The sequence below is a fragment of the Dreissena polymorpha genome, chromosome 4 (genome assembly GCF_020536995.1).
Source record: "Dreissena polymorpha isolate Duluth1 chromosome 4, UMN_Dpol_1.0, whole genome shotgun sequence".
NCBI lineage: Eukaryota > Metazoa > Mollusca > Bivalvia > Myida > Dreissenidae > Dreissena > Dreissena polymorpha.
This window is the reverse complement of record NC_068358.1, coordinates 131957899-131967662: the sequence shown is the minus strand read 5'-3', so window position 1 is coordinate 131967662 and position 9764 is coordinate 131957899. Positions and strand designations below refer to the sequence as shown.

The following is a 9764-nucleotide window of genomic DNA, read 5'->3' as shown; positions in this document are numbered from 1 at the left end:
CTTATTTGAATGAAAACAAAAACAAGCCACTCTGGAATTAACATTGCATCATTTTTACCCAAAACAATCCAATGCGTCCACCATTCTATTTTTTTTTAACTTTGTAAACAAATGAAGAACAATTGTTTTATTAAAATCATTATTAGAAACGGAAAATTTGATTGACGCAATTAAACGGCCACCACTGATACTAGAAAAGTCACAGAAACAATTTCAGCAATTGCAAGCGAAGGTAATTTGATGTAAACTTTTATTAAAGAAGATTGAGTGTGGATACGTTAAGTCATTTATGGTTAAATCTTACGGGAAATGAATTATTAACAAAATGTTATAAAACAAGTGATGTAAATGACACTTAGTTGTAAATATAATAAGTTCGCCATTTCAATTGTGATTATGATATGGTTTTTTGAACTTGTTTTCACATTACACAGATCACGCAACTGGAGCAGAAGCTCTCAAAAAAACAAAAACAAGTCAAAATGATGAACTAAACGATGGAAAATGACAATTACTGCTTTAGAGAGAAAAAAACGACTTGGAGCAACGGAATGCTTCTTTAATCGAGAAAAATCATGGTTTGATGAGAAAGAATGAAGAGATAGAGGCACAGTTGATTAATTATAAAGGAATTTAAAAGTTTTATCGTGTATATATAACACGAAATTGTTTTACGTGTTTGTAAACTTTTTTATTTCGTTAAATATTAATCAGCTTTTACTAATAAATGTCGCTTATTATTAAAGCGGGTATATACGATTTTGTCAAATATTTATGAATTTATATAAAATGTGTAAAAAACTTATTATATATATATTTCAATATAAATTAAAATAAAAGTTAAGAAGAGCATGCGTCGAAAAATGCGAAATAAGCCAGATATTTAATTCTGAAATTGAAAACGGCTGTACAGCCGAATTCACCAGCATGTATACCAGACATGTACGACGATGTGAATCTAAACTTAGTTTAACGGTTTATTAGAATTCCTGCAACGATATCTATTCATACGACACACGAACACTTACTCCGATCCTAATACAAAGACGAATGCTTCGGTTATTTAGGAAAATATGTACATCACAATCTGCTCGGGGCGCTTATTTGTCTTTGCTGCATTTTATGAAATTCGGCTTTAATGTATAATTTGTCTTACCTATTTTGTGTTATTGTAACATATTTTATCAGTATATTACAATTAAACACATATAAAAAATTGTATATACCCGCTTTAAAGATCTATAGTACCGTAATAAATTAACTAATTTCAACAACGGGCTATTCACGTATATTGTTAGTGTCACCATTCTGCAATTTCAATTGCATTAATATATTTCAGGTTGAAGAGGTGCCTGAGCAATAAACTTACTGAAAACAGCCCTGGAATTGCTGACCTCAGCAACGAAAACAGGCCGAATAAACTTGGAGAACGATTTTCTGTAAGCTAATCTAGTAACTTCAAGGGTTAAATGATGCTGTGTGTGGCCTATTATTTGGGAGTCGTTTGTTAGATCAATGGTGTTTTGTAACCTTTAGTGATGCTTTGTGAATTACTTTTAATGTTGGTAAGACATAATTAGATCAAATACTGAAAGTAAAAAATATATGTTAAAACGTTAATAAAATTGAAGGCAATACTTACAACATGTGGGATACAAAGAAATTAAGCTATTTTAAAATACTAGTATGTTTGTGTGTAGTAATTAATTTCATTGTTTCGTTTAACAACGAATTGTTCGCTTAAAGCATTCTTTTTTAAAATAGAAAATGCGATATTTGAAAAAATGTCACTATGTGTTCTGGTTAATCATTCAGGAGCTGTACGACAACCAATGAACAGATTTTAAGGATTTGTACACCTGCAACCATAATAACGAGCAAGCCAGCATTAAAAAAATGCTGGATATTCTTATGGTCAAGAACAATTCCTTTATTAAAGTTGTATTCTTATCATTTTCAAATATCATTACAACTTAACAATACACATGCAAGTATTATACACGTAAAGATGTGTTTCGGTTGGTTGTTATGATTTTGTACGATGCTTTTTACTCACTTGATATGAAAATAAAAACAGTTTTGCTGGGATTGCATTTAATTTTGATGTTTCATTGCAGGATGCTTATAAAATGTTCAAAGAAATATCTGACAAACAACACGCGGACTTGAGAAAAACGGCGTTCTTGAAACCTTTTACGGTAAAAACAGATTGAATCAGTTTTTTAATTTTCTTTGAGAACTATGATATATAAGCGTTTTATGTAACTGATTATGGCCTTACTTAACGACATCCACTTCAGTCTTTATCCGAAGAGTATATGCGAGTTTAATAACATGAAACGAAAAACAAACTTGTTCGTTAATTATTATTGCCATGATGATAAGTTGTCAGTATCTATTTTGTTTATGCTCCATATGAATACGGGAGGTGAAAACCCTTAAGTAACTAATCACAGAAGCAACACCAAGATCGCAGAAACACATAAGAAGAGTGAAGGCTGTGTTGACATGGTAAATCTTGTGCGTCACATTTACGCTTACTTCATCCTTCATGCAATGATGATTATTACTGATTTGCAAACAGAAGGTTAACAGTCAGTCAGTTCATTTTGACAATTATATGTCACAAACTGTTTATGTTAATTGAAACATGTAGCTTGAAGTTAGTAACCAAACTATCGAATACTTATCCACACAAAACACATAATATAAACACTCTCAAATAGTTGTTCTTTGTTTTTAAGGAAGTCTTCAATACGTTTGCGTTTTTAGTGTACTGAATTAGTATTGTAAATGCGGATGTAAACATGGTACACTTAAGAAAAATACATGTAATTGTACGTGCATTTTTTGTTTCAAGAGGAAGTCGTCTCCGGAAACGGGTTTGGAGTTGAACAAGCAGGTAAATGAGTTGCGGACTTACACGGCGAGTCTGGCACTGGACGCCGTCCAAGAGGTAGGAGTTTCAAGACAATGCATTTGGTAACTTACGAGGTTTACTACTGTCAGAAAAGTAACGTAGCATCCTCTGTTATTTCACTCTAATTTACGTTGTAAATGTTATGTATATATATGATTGTTTTCATGGAACCCTGCGTTTTTTTTGTAACAGGTTATAAAGGAACTCGTTTTATTCTTTCATCTTTAAATACATACCAGATGCGTATTTAGGTGGGGGGCTAGGGGGCTAAAGCCCCCCCCCCCAGCTGGCTGGCTAGATACGATTTAAAAAAAAATGAGCCCCTTACAGTTTCAATCCACTTGTGTATTTCCTGTCATTTGCCCCTAGTTAGGCCACAAACAGCTGTCGATTTGTGTGATTAGCCCCCAGGCATGTGTACAGACGATCTAACCTTCGCCAGCTAAACTGCACGCTTCATTGACCGTAAGTGAAAAACTGCGCTTTTTGATAGGCTTAAGGAGATACATTCAACAGAACAGAACAGAACTTTATTTTCACCCACGTATATAAGAAATACAATATGGGCAATATGGGCAATATAACAAAGTACAATATTAAGTAAAATATTTAGACTTCCTATAATTTTTACAACAACACATGTTATAAAGTTAGAGTGGGGGTATGAACGGTAGAATGAATATATATATATATATATATATATATATATATATATATATATATATATATATATATATATATATATATATATATATATATGAAGATATATTCTGGATTACCTGCCCCTGACACTTAATTGTTGGGTCAGGCACACATTATTAATGGCGGTAGCCAGTGTGCTCTTTAAAATGGACAATTAATTTATTTTCTGAGCAAGGAGTTCACATTGTGATAATCGGTACGTTTTATTGTAATTATATTGGCGATATTGATTTTTCTTGCTTTTTACGCTTAACCTCAATACATAGACATATGATATATGGCTTTATTTCGGATAGAACGGATTTCGGATATACTTTATATGACACAATGTTTAAGCAAAGCCGGATTCAAGTTTGACATTAAGTTTTACATTAATTTGTTAATGTGAGTATTTTAATAAACATTTTCATGTGTTAAAAATATTTTCACACTTCCAGGCTCTATATAGTTTAACATTTAGTTGTTAAGCACAACTTAATGTGAGTATTTGACAAAACATTGTCATGTGTTAAAAACTCATCTTACGCATGAGACGTTAAACCGAGGTGCAGTATACTAGGTGCTATACACCTGGCACTAATAGACCCAGGGTCACCTCTGGAATGGGGTGTCTCCAGTCCTATCCCTGTCACCAACTTTCACGTCTTTCTTGTGGCGACGGCTATATGGGAGACAATCCCGGTGCACTAGATAAAAATTAAGACACACACACCATAGATTGAGATGTATGATCCGTGTTATGTTTTTTTGCAGGCTGTAGTGGGTCAGAGGCTGTGTACCTGACATGCATTGGTAAATAAAGGCAATGGTATATTAATTCCTTCACCTATACATGTAAACATTTCAAAGAATGGATCATTTTTACATACAGCAAGGCAATAGAGTGAGTAAGAGAAGTGAGAGGATGCCAACCATGTTCGGCTAAGACCACATGTACGTGAAAAGATGTGATACACCAGCACACACTCCACCACAATCTCCAAAGAGTCTGAAGGGAGAAAGAAGCAGTCCGAGGCGACAGGAAGTACACCTCATCAGCCGTCAAAAATAGTAATTGCATTTGAAATAATTATTGCCTTTTCTGTACAGAGCAAAAAACTGATTAAAATATCTACATATTTCTACATCTATAACAATTTTGTTCCTTTAGAGAAATCAAAACCTCTAGTCTACCAATTATACAGGGCCAGAAGCAGAATATCCCGTGGACAGAGGCTGAGAAAGAGTTCTTCAAACAGTATGTTGAACACACCCCGCAGGAGAGAGAAACCCTCACAGACATGTTCGAAGGCCATGAATAAACAATTTACGTCTTCAACACGCAATGGTACTTTACTTTTTGTTCAAAATATTCCTAGTAACAATAATCTTAGATGATAATTTTACCGTAGTTCCTTCATCACAAAGTATTACTTATATAAAATTGTTATACTTATATAAAATTGTCTATTCGTTCAAGTATTTGATATAAAATTGTCTATTCGTTCAAGTATTCTATACAATTCAAAAATAATCACTGGCAATGCAATTTTTATATAATTTTCATGTAAATATCATATGTACCGCTGCGATACTCCAGTGGTAGAGCTTGGCGAAGAGCAGATAAAATAAAGATCCTGACATGTCCTCTCAAACCTCAATTGATTGGACGAGAGTGAATGATTTAGTTACAATAACATGTCTTGACATAACATAAATTAGTTATCAAATTTATATTTTGAGGTTGTTTTTCATCATTTATTGGTGTAAATTGAACATTGATATAATGTTGGACTTGTAAGCGAAATTCTTGAATTAATATTGAAATAATTTTCACCAATAAGGTATATCATGCAAAGCACTAGCATGGAGGTTGCTTGTTACTCCACCAACACGTCATCCTACGAGTACTTCATCCATGATTAGTTTGGATGCCATGGCTATGGCAGAGGGATTACAGATACTGTCTGCATATGTAAAGACACGGACCACTCGAGATGTGGAGACACAGACTACCTTATCACTTCCAGTCCAAAGTAAAAGGTATGACCATTATTTGTGAATTATCATGAGCAAAGAGTTCAGTCAATTCAATCAACGACGGTATATATTCACAGTATCAGACTCCTTTGCTGTGATATTTTGCAAAATAATTAAAGACTTCATTTAAACTATGATTGTTATTGTTCCATCGTTGTTTTCTTGCTTCCTAAACATTGTATGCTTTTTTTAAGGGGTGATGTTAAACATGGTGACTGGGTGTTTATGGAACCAACAAAAGAACTGAAGGTAATATATACAGAAAACAATAGTCCAATAGGGTGTTTATATATAGGCTTTAATGATGATCATGATGATTTCTTTAGTCCTTACGGTCATAGATAACCCACAAAATTGGAAGCACTCATTTTAATTAGGTTCCTGTTAATACAAGATACAAGGGAATCCGAGTGCGATATCCAAGCTCTTTTGAATATACCGCCTTGGTTCTTTATTGTGCCCAGTGTATAGCACAAGAACACTGGAAATCCGTTTGTGGGTACACCAGTACTAATATACCAAATTTTCCGAGAACTACCATTATAATGCTGAGCGCCAGGCAAGGAAGCTTCGGGTAGCAGTTTTATACATCTTTTATTACACGGTCACTGATGCATGTGCTCCTCATGGGGCTTGAACCAATGACCTTCACATGTGGAAGCGGACGCTCTACCACTGACCTATTTGGCTGGTTAAATCTTATAAAAGTCCTTAAGAAGGCCTGTGTAAAGAAAAATCTGCTTTGCAGTTGCAAGAATTTCCCAAACTTATTTTATCAATAGACTTCATGATTAAAAAAAGTTGGGCTTAACTGGACCTCTCTTTACATCAATTTTCAGTAATATAGGTGACTTTTGTAAACTATTCTTGACCTACCTACTCAACATCATGAGCTAACATTGTTTTAAGTATTGCTTTATGATTTGATTATATGCCAATCAAAATCAGTTGTTTAATAATACAGATTCTGTGTAGTAGCACATCATCTTTACTCTCTAGCCATTTAAATTCATCATCATGAAATATTTTGATTTTTAGACTGCAGACTTAAACTTATGGTTAATGTATCTGTGTGGCAATAGAAGATATTGTCTTTACGACAGTTTTCAATAATTTTTGTTTAACCACTACAGTACAAGTACAAGTAGGTACAAGTCTACGTTGGAATGCTTTTGCAATTTATTATTTATTTGACCATACAAAAATATACATCATATACATTACGCACATTGAACAGCTATTCTCTTGTTCGATTGTGTACACATTCATTATCCGAAATGCGCTGTGTCCGCATTGGGTAAAAATGACATATATCTTCTTTTTTTTTATAAATCATAAGTGATTCGAAAAAAAACAATTGACGGATAGATACCTATAACTAAACCTTAACAAAAGCCTAAAGGTTTTTCACTTACTCAAAACTTTAATATGTGTACAATAATTAATACATACGTAGTGCGCCGCCATTTTCCACGGTTGCCTGAAGTACTAAAGTATTAGTACGACGGGAACCAGAATAATGAAGATATTGAATTTGTAGAATGAAGCAACACCAATATTCATACAAAGTGGTTATTGCCAACTAATGAAAATCATCGATACATTAAGCTATAGGTAAATGTTTACAAATGGCTGCCGCATGGGAGTTATGAAAACAATATTTCAATTTGTAGCAATTAAAGAGTTTAGACGAACGAATTGGACAATCATCATTTAATTTTCGGTAAGTTTCTTTGATGAATTTAAATAGGCAAATGTTTACAAATGGCTGCCGCATGGGACTTGTGAAAAACAATATTCCAATTTTTAGCAATTAAAGAGTTTAGGCGAATGCAATGGACAATCATCATTAATTTTTCGGTAAGTTTCTTTGATGAATTTAATTTGTATTAGCTCTTGAGAGTGATAATCCTTTTGAGTAACAAGTTATTGCCAGTAAAATTCAACAGCACACTTAATGAATGGCAATAGATTTTTTTTTACAAATGGGGCTAACTGCTTTGATGTTCATCCATAGTTTTTGAAATTAAAAAGAACTTAAAAAATGAAGAATTTCTTTGCTAGTATGAAACTTAATCATTTAAATAGGAGGCCCACCTATCTAACACTGTTAAAATTTCTGGATAAAGATTATGCCTCCCACCACTTTAGCGATTTGAGAGACATTTGAATTCCCTGTGTGTCTGTCTGTCTGTGTGTCTGTCACACTTTATGTCTGAACTCAAGTTCTTGTTTGTTTTACATGCACTTTTATCATGCAAAATGCTGATTAGATAGCAGGAAACTGCATCATTTCCATGTGCGATTTCAAAATATTTTCGACGAAGAGAGAGGACACCCCTCCCGCATCCTCCCCGGTTGAGCCCCCCCCCCCCCTTCTCAAACATTTCTGGATACGCCTCTGCATACGCAATGAGAAATCAAACACAAAAACTCCGAAAAAAACAACATTTTCTTAAATAAACACATTAGGATAAAATCTAAAATATAGCGTTCAATGTGTTGCAGATGTATACAGAACAAATGAAACATAGTGGCATAAAAGAGATTTTGATAAAATACAACTCCGAACGTAAAAGAGTGCGTTGATATATGTTGGCTTATGAATGTCCAAGAACCGCCAGTAGTGTTTGCACCGGTGCACGAAGTACTGAGTGAAATAAACTTAGACCTTTATCGGCACTACATTAGGTCCGGACCATGTGTAGAGTTCCTCGTATGGCCTGCCATGTTGTTGCACGAAGTAGGTCCCACGATCATGAAAGGCGTGGTCTAATCCATCCAAAAACCAATGCAAGTCTAAAGGCACAGGATGACGGTGGTGATTGTGCTGGAAAACTGTGTGTTGACAGTGCGACTGTCAAAGAAGCGGATACAAATTCGGATGAGAAGCAATCGAGTCGTACCGTTGACGACCAATCGACACAGCACGGAAAATCTCATTCCGACCTACCAACGGAAATTAAAAGTACTGGCAAGACGAAAAAGAAGAAAAAGAAAAAAAAAAGAAAAGTTAAAGTTTACCGAAGCCGCAAACAGAAAATAAACAAAGTACAACTGGGGAAAAAACCGAGATTGACGACGTCGCTTCGTTTTTTTGGAAACGTTCAACGTGGTGTAAACGCAACCAACGGTGCGCCAGTAGCAATTGGTTCAGCTGTTGCCATTAAATTAAACGATAATCAAACGAAAATGAAAAGTATAGGTACCTTTCCGACGGATCGAAGTGCTGAACACGAGGTATGTCTAGAGGCAAGAGAAACAAACGAAGAAAGTAAAAACGAATCAGACGAAGATAACGAACAACTGCCATAACATAGTGACAATAAGAGTAAAGGCCCCGCTACTGCGAGAAAAGAGTCAACACAACGTCCGAGTAATGCTTGTGATTTAATGCCACCCACTAATTCTGGTAAGAGCGATAGCAAAAACACTGACCCGACGTATGTTGGACAGACTCAACAAGACACCACTTCTGTTTAAAGCAAATCTAAGAAAAAGAACAAAAACAGGCGCTAAAACAGTATCTATAAAATAAAAAAGTTTGGTCAATAAGATATTTGTTTCAATTCTATATTTTACGTAATAATTAATTATAAAAAAAATACAATTGTTCGTTTAAATTTTTAACATAATTAAACTGTACAGTATGAACATGTATAACTATAAGGCGGTGCGAAAGAATGCATCGTAAAATGTATGGACGCGTAATCTGCACTGACATGTGGAGTGGACTTTTTTATGTACATCTACTTGCGCAGTTCGATTTAAAAATTCTGTTTTTCAATTGGTTGAAATAAATCAAATAAAAAGAGACGATTATTTGTTTATTACTCATATTGCGTCTATTCATAAATTGGTAAACAAAAACAAACAGGCCCAACATGTCCCATGGATGATGAAAAAATCATAATCGTTGTTTAATAGAGTGTTCTCTGGCATTTTATTTAATTTGTCCTAGTTACCTGGTTTTAGATTCAATATCAAAGATATGGATCATATCCTGATGTTATTGAAACAAATGTAACGAGATAGTTTCTAGACATGTGGGTTAAGCGTATAACTTCTAGAGTATTCACAATATATGTATCCAATTTGAACAAGTGTGCTAGCGTTTGGCACC

The 9764-nt window shown here is 34.3% G+C and overlaps 1 long non-coding RNA gene across 2 annotated transcripts; it reads left to right on the top strand.

Moving 5' to 3' along the window:
• Positions 1-2145: 2145 nt before the first annotated feature.
• LOC127876577 (uncharacterized) lies at positions 2146-8699 on the top strand. 2 transcript variants are annotated; one of them, XR_008047933.1, is made up of 8 exons: positions 2146-2511; positions 2861-2956; positions 3290-3385; positions 4494-4672; positions 4807-4949; positions 5446-5644; positions 5836-5890; positions 8150-8699. It is a non-coding gene; the product is annotated as an uncharacterized LOC127876577 (long non-coding RNA). The 2 variants fall into 2 exon arrangements; XR_008047934.1 differs by having other exon boundaries at positions 2146-2520.
• The last annotated feature ends 1065 nt before the right edge of the window (positions 8700-9764 follow it).